We start from the raw sequence: 5,699 nt of genomic DNA on the forward strand, positions 1-5,699 counted from the left end.
AAGAGATAGGAAATGCTGGTGCCCACCAGTTGGATGTCATCATCACATGAATCTCTCCACTAACCTATCTCTTGACAGCTTATTAGGGATTGAGTTTTCAGCTTATACCCATTTTTTCCCTGTTTACAATAATGCTAAGTATAGATGTGACATTTTATTCCTTAATTAAAAATATTAGCACTTCCATGCTAGAGCAATAAATATGTGAACCCATAGATGCTGACCTCATTGGCGTTCATGTTGCTCGGAGTCCCACTTCCAGTCTGCCATATAACAAGAGGGAAATGATCATTCAACTTCCCCTTAGCAACCTCTTCGGCAGCTTGTATTATTGCTTTTCCTATAGTTGGATCAAGACCATACTCCATGTTCACCTGCACCAACAAATGTTGGGTTTCAATATGAGCAAATATTTGTGTAAAAAAATTGAGAAAACTGTAGGATGCCAGAGAAATACAATCATAATCAGGCCCCAGGCAATTATTCTCATAATCAGAACATCCAGAAATCAAATAACGCTGATATTTCCTAGTGAAAAGATGTGAATTTTTAATTGTATACTTTAGAACTTAAAAGCAACAGAATTTCAATAAGAGGTATTACATGTGTTAGGTACTCGACAAGCTCCACTAATGTATACGAACTTCAAACGGGGAAGACATTAGAAAAGCTGCAAAGAGCTTATATTTAACCAACATCATTACTCAAAACGAAGCCATTAATTCCGTTAAATCAACAGAAGAGCTAGTAATCGTTAGTCACAAACAAATTCCTCAGGCATAAGCAACTAACACTGCTCACTGTGAACTGTCAGTGCAGCTAGCTAGCCTGTTTTCTACTAGGCATTTCCACTAAGAGAACCAAAACATAAAAGCCTAAACAATAAATAGATAAATAGATAAATAACGACCTTCGCTGCGCATTTCTTCAGAACACCAAAAGCCCTAACAATCGGTTCAGGTGTCTGCTCCCTCCCACCGCCGATATCAAAGTTCTGCAGCGATCTCTGCGTCTGCGCTCCCCACAACCCTCAACAAAACCCTTAAAAAGATCAATAATCGAGAAATGATCGTCCAAATTAGCCGGCTAAAGAGTTCGAACCTATCATTTGGGACTTTGATCGGGCCGAATGTGTCTCTCTCCTCTCCGGACCCGGTCGAGATCGGCCGCGCCATCGCGCAGAACCGCCGTGAGAATCGCCGGCGACGAGTTGAGGCGACGCGACGCTACGAACGTCGCCGTCGCGATCGGCGACCGAGAGATGAAGATCGCTGGTTTTTTGTGTTGGAGGGAATTAAAAAGAGTCGCGATCAAGAGGAGAGAATTTGAACGGGCTTTTGCTCTTCTTTATCTTGAGGCGTGCGGTCGCTCGCCGCCGAAATTACGGGGCTGGGTTTGGGGTTTGTAGTGGGGTCCACGGATTTTTTGCTGGGGAGCTGTCGGGCGAAATCGCGTGGTGGAGAATTGGGCCGAAATTGTGGACTGGATCATTAATGGATCTGAAAAATGGGTTGAAAGCCAATAGCCTATCATTATCAAATTTATATTGAGGACTGTCAGTTTTGCATCTACTCCTCTATATAAATGGAAGAACCCAAAATTCACTATTTATACTACTGTATCAAACGTGAGGCTGGGCACAACATTTTCTGGAAAAAAATATTATTGTAGCGCATGGGAATATTGTAACAGATGTGAGATACTGTAGCAATTCAAAATTTTCAAAAAACATTGTGGTAGTTAAAACCGGGATTACTGTAGCGGGAAAAAAATATGCCGTAAGATTTGTTTTAAGAATTTGCTGCATAAATTGAATTGCAGCAAATGTTGCATGTAAGATTTGTTTTAAGAAATCAACTTCAAATATGTTTTTTTATTATTTATAATTTTTATTGCAAAAAATGTATTTTCAGAATAAATCTGGTATTTATGGAGAACAAGTGATGCAAAAGCTTTATGATTCTCTAGATGTGAAATTATAAATTTGATATTTGATGATGTTATATTTATTTTCTTTTTAAAATTATATCATATATATATACAGCGCATTTCTCATACGCATAACTTCGTACGCATCTTAACCGATTTGGGTTTTTTTGCAAAAATCCAAGGCTTTTTGTTACAAACAGCTCGTGACACACTCTCTCTCTTCTCTCCCTCCCTCGCGCTCCCCCCGCCCGCAAGGAAAAAAGGACCTAACCGCTCTCAGAGCTGCCTCTCTCGAGCTCACCCCAACCCGGAACGCTACGGGGGGACTCCCCCAACTGCCCCTCAACGTGCACCCGCACGGCCCATCTACCGCTACTCGATCTCGCCTCGAGCATCTCTCTATCGACGAGTCCCCCAATTCCGGCTGACAGCCAGCGCGGGAGGGCGCGGCGGCGTGAGCAGGGGGCCCCTGGGGGGGGGGGGACGGACGTGGAGGGTGTGTGGCTGTTAGGTGGGGTGGGGAAGGTGGTTCGTGCGGAGGGGGGTGAGGGAGGGTCGCGTGGGGTGTCTGGCCGGGTAGCCTATTTCCCGTAACAATGGCTGGAAGGTTCTTCTATTGTATTCGAGCAGTGCAATAGCACGAAGTTCTAAGGGAGTTCATGTCCGTTAGGGCACACGAGGGGGAGGGGCAGGGCGGAGCAAGAGCGTGGCGCGCTAGCACGTTAACAAAGTGCGGAATCGGATTCCGATAATGGCCCGCCATGCTACCGGCCGCGACTGCAAACGGTAGGTCGATTGGCTGTGGTAGAGTGTAAAGGGCGACAGCAAACCCGTTGAGAGGCGTGGGTTAGGGCGCAAAAAAAGTCGCTAAACAGTCAACACCGGTGAAACCAGGTGCGGCCCCGGGCTCGTAGCGGCCTAGTCCCGTAAACAAGTGGCGAAGTCTATTATCTCGACCATGGCATAGCAGGAAGTGCATAAGGGAGTTCATTCCCTTTAGGCACAAACGTTAAGGTGCGGAGCGGATTCGGCGATTAATCACGCGATGCTAGCCGCGATCTCGCGAAACCGTGAGGAGTCCGGGTAAAGGGTAAATGTGCGAAACCGTGTGAAGGGCTGGGGTTTGGCCAAAAATATCGCTATGCAGTATCACCCAGTGGTCATAAGCAGACATGTCATTTCGAGAACGTGGATCTGAGGAAGTCAGTAACAAAGCTATAAAGATAAAGAAACGAATCCCTAAAGGAGAATGGCAAATGTCAAGGTTTTCGGAGCAAATTATAAATCATACATGCAACCGTCGACCTATGGTAGTGTCCGCATGCGGCGTCTCAAAGGAAATCTGCTAGCGACCTGAATTCAGATAACTGTCTCGTCATAAGAGCGTCTAAAGCTCCCCTCGCAAACTCAGCCGGTTTCTAAACAGACGTCTTGCGTTCGGCCGAGGCTATTAAGTGCCCACAGCCACCTCACTCGCTTGGTCGTGCAGCCAGTCTCTGCTGGTCCAAGGACCTCGAGCCTCATGCCTGAGATAAAGGCAGCATTTGCTTGCTGGATGCTGGCATCTTTAGTGTCTTCCTTCTTCACGGAGTTCGTACGTCGGAAGAGTCTGATCTAGTCTGAGAATCAAGCTCCTCGAGGTTGAAGGGCGGGAGGAAGATTTGATTCCGGAGTGGTCCGTTTGCGCAAAGTAGTGGTGCGAAATCACGGCCTGCAACTCGAATGCGTATGGCGGATCCCACGCTGCATCCGCTGAATCTCCGAGCTCGGCAACCCATTCGCGAGTACTGGGTGCGCTGACGCTCTTACGCATGCCAGTGTCTGTAAGCGAGACATCGGCAACTCGGCAGCAACGAATGAAGAGGGCAAGCCGTGTATCCGCCACGTAGAGGAGTCGATGAAGACAGTGTGGAAGCTCACGGCCTCTCTATGGGAAGCGAGTCAAGGGTCATCACTGCATAGTCGCAGTGCGGGTGGGAGATCCTGACATCCTAGTGTCCCTAATCAGTTTATCTTGGAGATCCGGAGGTAGGGGCTGATAAAGTGTGGGCGGACAGAGAAGTTAACGTCGTGGAGGAGTTGTGCCGAAATTAAGTGAATCAGTCAGGGAGGAGAAATAAGAGGGCGGACTTCTACGCTGATGGATGATCTGTCCTCAGGAGCATCCCGCCTGATGAACAACCTCCTTGTGAAGCGAGGGATAGTGAAAGCTGATGAAGCGGAAGCCCTACACAAAAGAAGAGAGTTCGTCGAAAAGCCGTCGATGAGGAAATGAAGCGGGGCGTCGCCGATCTAATTATAATTATACCTTCCTTCCCGTAGAAGAGATGCCCACTGGGGGTGATGGAGATATAACAACTGTAGCTGCATCGACTGGCTGGAGTTGGGTCGCGACAGGCCGGGCTCGAACTAGACCATGGTCTTATCTACAACAAAAGCTCTCTGTCAAGATTCAAGACAGAATTCGCAGTGGGCGTTACATTATGAGCTGCTGGGGCATTAGGTGCAAAGGGGTCGACTAGTCCTCATGAATGAATGCACCATCAGGCAGGGGTAGGCACATACCTTCAAAGGAAGCATTCCTGTGGCAGGGAATTGTTAAACGAGAATGGGCGGACGATAATGAACATGTCTCGCAGGTGAAGCTGGTCCATGTGCAATCTGAGGTGAGCTATATATGTCGGTGGCATAATAAGGAGTGTCCGGCAAACAGCTTCCCTCGCAAAAATCGTCGATGGAGAATCCTGACATAAAAGAATATAGGTGCGCAAAGAATAATGAAAGAGGACTACAACTAATGGAAATGAGTTACGCCGTCTGCACAGGGAGGGGTGCGATCAGGCTCTTTCGTTTCAAAGGTTCGCCCTCCATGCAAAGATTAAATAGCTGAAGGAACAAGGGAGTAAGGAAGGACAGTAGAGATAGACCAATGTCATTAAATGTAGTTATCTGAAAGGTCGCTGTCAGTGATAGATGTACCTTGGACTGGCACAGGATCTGGCTCCTACACATGATTCTCCTCCCTAATGTCAGCAACGCCCTGTAGGACTTCGTCTAGCAGGGGTAGTGGGTACAGACTCAAGCGGGAGAGTAAGGGAGCAGGGATGCGGAACAGCGTCATCTGCATCCTCCCCACGCACCGTGCCTATATAGGAAAGTGGAAACAGGCATGGGAGTCAATGTTCAGAAAATAACCAAGAAGGAAAATGGTTCGGAAGAGGAGGTGAGATCGTTTACCCCTCTGTCACTGAATATAGGTCATCTCCAGGGCCAGATCCATGTCAGATGCCGTTCGTGAAGCGGCTACACGAGGTCGCGCGAGCATATCTTCTTGCTCGCGCAAGGCAATGAGGGAGTGGTCGAAGGTCTCGGCTTGGGGAGGAGGAGCGGAAATCTTCACTCTTGATACAACTGTGGTATCTGGAACACTCAAGACTGCATAAGTGCAGTGTTCAGACACTGTCTGGAAGGGATAGAATGAGAAAAGATGAAGTGCAGGAACCTGCGCTCGGGAAACAAGTCATCCGTAATCTTCGCGAGTCGCCACTGTGCACCAGGATGCCTGCGTCTGTGGAATGGAACGAGGTCCTCTGTCCCTCATTGCGTGCCAATCGCCGACGGAGTCTTTGTTAGCTCGGTATCCTGCTGTGGGCTCGGGTTGGGAGGTGGCGTTTGTCCCGATCCTGCGGGAATCAACCTGGGACTGCCTCAGCCTCTAACCTCATTGGCTCAACAGGGGATAGTCTTGTGTGGGCTGCTAACAGACGCAT

General features: G+C 48.1%; 1 pseudogene; it reads right to left on the minus strand.

Moving 5' to 3' along the window:
- The window catches only part of LOC109839873, a 21,289-nt pseudogene extending 15,590 nt beyond the window's left edge, over positions 1 to 5,699 (minus strand).

The sequence above is a fragment of the Asparagus officinalis genome, chromosome 5, assembly GCF_001876935.1.
Source record: "Asparagus officinalis chromosome 5, Aspof.V1, whole genome shotgun sequence".
Lineage (NCBI taxonomy): Eukaryota > Viridiplantae > Streptophyta > Magnoliopsida > Asparagales > Asparagaceae > Asparagus > Asparagus officinalis.